This window comes from Tenrec ecaudatus, chromosome 15 (genome assembly GCF_050624435.1).
Source record: "Tenrec ecaudatus isolate mTenEca1 chromosome 15, mTenEca1.hap1, whole genome shotgun sequence".
NCBI lineage: Eukaryota > Metazoa > Chordata > Mammalia > Afrosoricida > Tenrecidae > Tenrec > Tenrec ecaudatus.
In genome coordinates, this window is record NC_134544.1 from 6,134,342 (window position 1) to 6,143,159 (window position 8,818).

The 8,818-nt window shown below is 37.4% G+C and overlaps 1 pseudogene; it reads right to left on the reverse strand.

Annotated features, from left to right (window-relative positions):
- Positions 1-5,030: 5,030 nt before the first annotated feature.
- LOC142427436 (large ribosomal subunit protein uL13-like) lies at positions 5,031-5,642 on the reverse strand (annotated as a pseudogene).
- Positions 5,643-8,818: the final 3,176 nt, after the last annotated feature.

Below are 8,818 nucleotides of genomic sequence, written 5' to 3' on the forward strand. Positions count from 1 at the left end.
ATCCTGTAACATAACTCCATTCACCATTATGATTTGCTCTCCTCAATAACACAAGCAAGATTTGCTGGCTAACCAGAAATATGCCCTTGAAGAATAAAGACAGGTATCCCCCTCACCCACAGGTTCTGAAATTGTACATGAGGACCAAGCTCAGAGCCCTGATGCGTGGAAATGCTGCTCTCTGGTGCATCCCCCCACTCTCTTTGTAGCTGTGGTCTTCCCCTGATGGATCTCCAATTACTTCCCCTGAGAGCAATGCACACAGGGCCCCTATTGCCCAGGCATCCATCACCTTTGTCTAGAAATCCGTCTCTAACCATGCAGCTCGCCAGCTCCCGTTCCTCTGTTTGTGCTCTGCTTACAAAGGATCCTAGCACTTAGGAAATCCTACTCCTTTTTCATGTGCAAGGATTCCCAATGTGCATCACTGCTTTCATCTCATTTTTTGCTTTCTTCATAGTGGCTGCACAACACTGTGGGCTTTAACCTCACTTTCAAATACAAATTAAACTTCGAAGATCAAGCTTTATGGTCTTTTATTGCATGTGCTGCCATTGAAAATGCATATGCAAATCCACTTATTACATTTTGATTCATTCTGAAATAGTCTAGCATACTCGTATGTCACCACTTAGGAAAACTACACAAATAACTTTCGTGCATATGTCATAATTGTATAGGAGGCCCACCTCCTTTTTCTAGTATTTCTAAGACTATATCTTTCCCCCTTCTCTTTTTAAAAATGGCATGGCTTTGCCAGTGTTGTCGAAAATGTACACACATTACTTGGAGCACACAGAAGGAAAGGTGTTTTGCTCACTTTCTGGTTTTTAGTATTTTTATACAGCTTGATCTATTTTTAGAATTTTTATTAGTTCTGTCTAGAGCATGTTTTGAAGGACGCACAAATATTATGAAACTGTGAGGTTGCATTTGAGGGGAATGTCTTATTTCAGTTGGGACCTCAGGACTTTAGCCATTGGTAGTAATCATGGGACATGCAATTGGTGTTTTTGCCACTCTCCGGGCAAGACTCTGGTATATCCTGAATACTTGGAAGATGTTTTTTTTTTCACCCTTGCAAGTGACATGATGACATTTAATTGGCGACACTTTGATTTGATTTCCTGTGTCATGGTATCCAATTAAGATGATCCATTTACGCTTGCCTGTTGCAGCATCCACAGCCCTAAGCTGCATGCCTTTAGGTCCAACCCTTTGATTTCGGACACTTTCATAATTTGTGGGCGTTAATTAAAGCTACACTGATACAATCGTGATGGGTGCTTCTTTTTGATAGGACTAAGGAATTTCCACTAAGTTTCTGTCTGGTGGGTTTGATGGGAAATTGACTTTTCTTATCAATCTCTATTAATTTCTTTAGTGGTCTTTTCAAGAAGGTACTTGATGTCATAGTTCAATATAATCAAGGGAAAAAACATCTTTAGCTGGATGTGCAGAGGATGAGCGTATCACTTTGGGTTGTCTATTGACTGCAAGGACCTGGCATATTAAGTACTTCAACCCTAAATTTTATTTTGATATTAACTGCCAGAATTAACAGTGTGTGTGTGTGTGTGTGTGTGTGTGTGTGTGATTCTGATCTATGCCAGATACAGAAACATTTTGCTTTATACTGTGAGGGTCTTTATTTTTGCTTGTTCAGTTTGTTTGCATGTCACCAGCCTACCAGCTTTGAAGGGAGGCAGATGATCTACTCTTCTGTACAGTTGGTAGAAGCAGCGTGCACATCGAGCGGTATGCACGTTTAATGCCAGTTCTGTGCCCCAACCTAAGTGGTAGCAGGTGACGCTGTTGTTGTTATTTGGTGCCGTCAGGTCTGTGCTAACTCACTGTGAACCACGGACAAGAGAAGGGCACATGTCCCTGTCCTATGCCATCGTCACCGTGATTGCTGTGCTTTGCAGTTCTGCAGCCTCTACGTTAATACGTCAGATTGAGGGGCTTGTTCTTTGTCACTGACTCTCTGCTGGAACAGGTATGATGCCCTTCTTTAGGCATGTGTTCCTTCTGATAACATGTTCACAGTATGTGAGACAAAGTCCCCCCATCCTCCCTTCCATTTGCCTTCTTCTAACACGGAAGAGTTTGTTTTTCTGGCAGTCCGTGGTATATGCAATATTCTCACCTACAGTGCAATTCAAATGTGTTCATTCTTCTGTCCTATCTCTTGTTCATCGCCACTTCCCCATGTATGTGAGGCGATGGAAAGTAGTGTGGCTGAGATCAGGTACACCTAAGTCCTCAAAGACTCTCTGATATTCTGGCAGCTGATTTGCCCAATGCAACACGTGGTTTGACTTCCCGACTGCTGGTTCCATGGCCATTGATCATGGATCCCAGGAAAATGAACTCCTTAACAAATTCAATATTTTCTCCATTTTCCTGATGTTGCTCATTGATCCAGTAGTGAGGGTTCTCACTTTCTTTATATGAAGATGAAATCCTTGCTGAGGATTATATTCTTTGACCTTTAGCAGTAAGTGCTTCAAATCTTGTATCATATTACAGGTGGTTCATGAGCCTTGTTCCAAAGTTTTATGCTGACATCTTTATATAATTCTGCTTCTATATATTCTCAGCATAGCAGTTGAATACATATGGTGAAAGGATAGAACCTGGATGCACAATTTTCCTAAATTTAAGCCATTTAGTATTCTCTCTCTCTCTCTCTCTCTTTCTTCCAAAGACTGACTGCCTCTTAGTCTAACTACAGGTTCCACATGAACACAATTTAGTGTTCTTGGATTACCAGTCATTTCAATGCTATGCAGTTTGTTATGATCCACCCAGTCAAATACCTTTGCATAGTCAGTACAACACATACTTCTTTCTGGTATTCTCTGCTTTCAGACAAAATCCACCTGACATCAGAAATGCTATTTCTCATTTCCAATCCTCTTCTGAACCAGTCTTGAATTACTGGCAGCTCTCTGTGGAGGTGCTGCTGGGAAAATCTGGAATTATCATCAATAAAATTTTTACTTGCATTGATATTAATAATGATCTTGTCTGATAATTTGTGCCTTACATTAGGTCACATTTCTTTAGAATGGGGACATCTCTGAGTTACTTTCAGTTTGTTCTCCAGGAAAAGTGATCTCACAAATTTCTTGACAAAATGGGTGAATGCCTCTAGTGTAGATTGTCGTATTTCATTTATTCAATTCCTGGAGAGTTTCTTGCTTGCTTTTCACTAATATTTTCAGTGTAGCAAATATTATCTGGATTTCCTTCTACAATTCCATTGGTTCCTGATCATATGCTCCCTTTTAAATGGCTGGATAGCCACTGATTCTTTTTGATACTGGGACTCTGTTTCTTCCCATCTTTTTCTTCTTATAATTTATTGGTACAACCATATACTTGCTCTATAGTGGACAATGGATAAATTATATTTGATTTATCTGTTTTGTTAATGTATAAAATTAAATATTAGCTCCCACATTGAAATACTGTAAAAAAATAACTTTTTCATGTCTGGGACATAGTACTTTGGGTGTCAGAGAGTAAGGTGTCTTCTTGTAAATTCCCAAACAAAATTTAGTAGATGCTCAATTAATGTCACATTTAATTTTTAGCGATTCTAATATGATTAGGTAATTAATTTCTTATAGCCTTTCTTGTCACTTTTTTTTACTTTAAAATAATGATTTCCATCTATTTACCCCAAAAGCCTCTTCATCAATTCTTGGTAAAATAAAATTAGTATATTTGAAAAATGTATTCTTAAAATAATGAGATATAATTTTTTTATTAAACGAAACATTTTTCAAATTTTAAATATTACATTCGTATTTTCACGCAGGTATAAGGAAATATTTGCCCACACCACAGCTCCTCACTTACATTGTTATTATATACAGCAGTGAAAATTGCCATGAAGACTTTTTAAAAAGTTATCTGTTTCAGAACAAATATATTTAGATGTTCTGAAGAATATTGGCCAATTTCAAACTGCTTTCTCAAAATAAAATAAAATAAAAACTCTGTGTTGGAAATATCCCTAAACTATATTCAGGTATTGGCTTCTGTGAAAACTAGACTCTTTAAATTTTTAACTTGTAGGAATGCTAAATATAGTGTGTTATGTTGTTTTTACAAAAGCTGTCCTGTGATATTCAGACAGAATTGTATAAAATAAAACTGGTGAACAGATGAACAAGAAGGATTCAATAAAATTTTCTCAAAATTCAACAGAAATAAGCTAAGAAACAGTTATCTTTGATTTCATAGTGATGATCGAGTGACAAAACTGGTAAATAGGCTGAAACACTTGCTGATTGTAAAGTACAGTTTTACGTATTTCATGGAAAAATAGGAGAAATCGCATATTTCACACAATCTGCCTAGTGATGTTTTTGGGCCCACTGACAATCTTTAATTCATTGCTTTTAGTTTTTAAACTAATGCTACAATAAGTGTTACTTGCTGATCTTGTTGGCAGATGATTTTGTTGAATTCATTACTAAATAATATAATATAATTATATATAATATTTTATATAATATGTTATAATATATAATGGAATATAATTATATAATATATTATATATATGAAGAGGAAGAAGTGTCCAGGATCAGTATATTACTTGAGATATGTACAGGAAATTTTGAAAAGTCTTTATCAATGTTCATAAATTGAATTAACTTTTAAAATCTTGCTTTTACCAGATTTTAAAAACTAATGTCAGGAATAAATAATGAGGAGAAATCCAACAAGTTCTTGTTTTGAAACGAATCTGATTTTTTGTGTGATGTGTAAATATTTTAGTTTGCTTAACTAGAAATTATTGATTTAATAGTGAAATACTAAATATCTTGTGTGCATAGAGTTTATATATGTGTGTATGTATTTATACTTGAAGCTGGCAATTAATTTAATTACTGTTTAAAGCATAGCACAGATTTCTAGTTTATTCATATTAAATTAATATGTCAATGAGAATAATGCTAACAGAAAATGCCACTGGTTTTCTTTTTTTTTGAAGGACTAGGTCTTTATTGGGCTCAGACCAGGAGTCCATGGGTCTTTAGAAGATCTGTGTACTTGTTGATCTTTGTCTCCAAGTTCTTCTCGGCCTGTTTCCGCAGTCTCATGAGCTGCTTCTTCTTCCTGTAATGGATCTTGGCCTTCTCTTTCCTCTTCTCCTCCAGGGTTGCTGTCACCGCCTGGTACTTCCAGCCCACCTCATGGGCTAGTTGGCCCAGGTAAGCAAACTTGCGTGTGGGCTTCAGTCGCACCATCTTGAGGGCAGCAGGGACCACCATCCGCTTTTTCTTGTCATAGGGGGTCGGGATCCCATCAAACACTTTGAGCCGGTCCAGGGCAGCCTGGCCCCGCTTGGTCTTGTGGGGCAGCATGCCTCGCACGGTTCTCCAGAAGATGCGGCTTGGGGCCCGGAAGTGGTAGGGGCCGTGGGAGGGGTTGGTGTTCATGCGCTTCCTGAGGAAAGCCAGGTACTTCAACTTGTTTCTGTAGAAGTTTCCTGAAATGTTGATGCCCTCTCAGCGCACCACCAGCACCTTGCGGCCCAGCAGCACTTGCTTGGCCACAATGGCCGCCAGCCGGCCCAGGAGATGGCCGCGGCCATTGAGCACCAGGACCTGCCTCTCCGCCATCTTCGGCAGTAGCCTGGGAAAGGCCACTGGTTTTCTATGAAAGCCTTACAAATGTCAAAATGAAGCAAACTGTTAGCTTATAAGAAAAATATCAGGACATATTGCCTTAATTTGTGAGTATATCAACTGTAATTGAAATTTGGCTTCAGATTTTCTGAGTATCCTATCATGGGTATTACTCGAGTATGGAGTTTGACCATTAAAATTCAGTATCTGCAAAATTTATCAGTAGAAAATTTGAAACCGAGGGCTTTGATCCTTTCCAGATTTGAAGCTAATGCATTAGCGCCTTTAAGACTGTTGTCTTCCGCTCTGATGTTGGAACTTGAAATCCACTTGAGCAGATGGTTGGAATTAGAAGAAAAGAAAGTGGAGAGTGGTGAAGTGTAGACGGGGACCCAGAAGCACAAACTAAACTCTTTACAGACAAAGTATCTGTCTGAAGACATGAATTGCACATGTTTATAGCTCTATTTTCTTTCCTGAATTATCTCTACTTTCTCAAGTGTCAGTTTTCCTCTATAAGTTTCTGATATTTCTTGTTTATGCCCTGTGTTATCTTCAAAAATAAGATGCTCTGTGATTTTATTAATTTATGATTTATAAATAAAACCCCAATTAGATTATATTTATTCCTCCAAAGTTGCTTCCAACTAAATATTTCAAATTTTGAAAGGCGCACTTATTATCAGAGAGAATTCAGTAGCCATGTATATTAATAATAATATTAATAATTGATTGTGGTAAAGTTTTTCTAAATTTTTCTATTTGAAGTGTGAAATCTGATGATATTAACTACATTGACCACATCTGTCCCAAAGCACAAATTATGAAAAAATATTTTCCCTCACAAATAATCAAAAGAGAGCATAGCTTGATTGCTAAAATCATAAAAAAAAACTTTAAGCCAAAATATGTTAATATAGACAAAGAAGACCATTTTGTAATGATAAAAGGATTGCTTCATAGTAAAGTTATAAAAGTTATAAATATATTCAACTAAAAACAGAGCCACCAAATATATGAAAGCAACACTGACAGAATTAAAGGGACAATAGATGATTCTAAATTAGCATTTACAGTCTTCAATAAATTAGTTCAACATAGATGGAGCACCTAGACAGAATATTAATAAGGAAACAGAGAACTTGAGTAACAAGATTAACAAGCTAGATATAACATACATATTAGAATAAGCGGGTGTAATCTTAAAATTTAATTTATGGCAAAGGAAGGTTCTTGGAATATATTTCCAAATATTTGTCAAAATATAAAGAATTCTGTTTATATTTAGAATTTTTTTTCCAGAAAGAACTACATTTCCTTTAATGACACTCAGAAGAATTCAATCTATGCTCTCTCATTAGAGACCTTTCTTAAAGAATTAATTTCTTTTTGTGTATCTTGCTGTTTGGGGGCTGTTTGATAATTGGAGAGAATGATGCCCTCCCATGGTTGGCACACCAGGAAGAAGCGATAGGATATGAAAACTTCACCTTTTCTGATGTTATTCTTTATATAATTATCCCTGATAATTGACTCATTAAAATGATCATTTGAATGCACAATTATTCAAGGTTTATGTTATCCTGTTGTGTTTTGTCCATTACTTTGAAAAATTGTGATCAGTTCACTATTTTCTCCCACTACATTCTTGTTTCCAAGTTATATTACATTACTATATTTGAATATCTCCCTTGTTATTGCAATTGTGCTGGCAGTGGTGGGGTAGGGAAGATATTTGATGCATTTTTTTAATTTGAAAGATGTGCTTTTCGATTATTTCTTACTTATGTGAACATCTTGATTTTAATTATTGGTTAGAACATTTTATATAAGAACAAAATCTATTTTGAATATATTGGGGATTTCAGTATTTCTGTGATTTATGCATCAGGCAAATAAATGAAATTTGAGTGTCTAATAACTCATGGGGGGAATCAAAGGAGGTTTTGATGAAGAAAATGAGAAGCCTGGTGGTCGGGAGTTATCAATTTGGATTTAATGAACTCTAGAGGAAATGCATGGATAAAAGATTTATGCTGCATTTGGCAGGTGTATTCTTGGATTTAAGGATAAGGTGGAAGTTTCTGAGTCAGTCATTTAAAACTCTTTTGATACATTCTTGTGGGCACCAAACAAATGCAGTATTTTGTATTATTGTGCACATTACCACACTTGCAACTGAACAATAGGGCTGGTTTGGGCTAAACTGGGGCCCTGCTCAAGTCCTCCCACCACAGTCATCATGAGCTCCTCTGGGCTGTGTTCTTTTTGAAAGGTTCAGTTGGAGATGGCTGCTCCCAGGCTGTTGAAGTTGTTGGCAGAATCAGGGTTCCTAAATACCTTCATCTCTTGAAGGTTCCCCCAGTCTCTGCCTCAGGACTCTCATCAGAGGAAGTTACACCATGGAAGATCATTTAGTCAAGGTCAGGAAGAGAGGTTATCACTGTAATCTGTTAGAACTGAGGCTTATACAGTACAAAGTAATGATACAATCAGGAATGCCACCTCATCACCTCTTCTGTATGATATTGGTTAGGACTAAGCCTTAGCTTCCACTCACACTCCAAAAGGTGGGATCATTGAAGGTTGTGACTCTGGGTTCACAGATAGTGCAGATAGAAAACAGTTCCAATGGCAAACACCCAGGCAGTACATCAGGTTGTGCATGCTTCTGCCATAAGGTGTGGTTTGAGTTAGGAATCACACTGGCTGATAAAAAACAAACAGGAACAACAAAAAACAAATGCACTGCCATCCAGTTGATGCCAACGCATAGAACAGAGTAGGAGGGCCTCTGTGAGTTTCTGAGACTTCAGTCTTGTTGGGGGTAAAAAGTTCCTTTTTTCTCCCAATCTCACTTGGAGCAGCTGGTGGATTGATCTTGCAGCCAGCAGTCTAGTGTGCAACCACTAAGTTACCAGGACAGGCACTGGTAATACCTTGGTGTTGATGGAGAGGACTTGGAATATAACTTTAAGATGAGCACAAAGTTGTTCCGGTGAAAGTTAACTGCAAAATGTTGTCTTTCATGTGAATGCTCCCCCAGAAACACTCACTGTAGCGCCACCATTCCGAAGGTTATAAACTTGTTTAGGGTTCATCAGGAAGCTACAAAACAGGGAGAACTCCTTTCTAACATCCCTGAGGCTGTGAGATTTTACTAGAGCAGA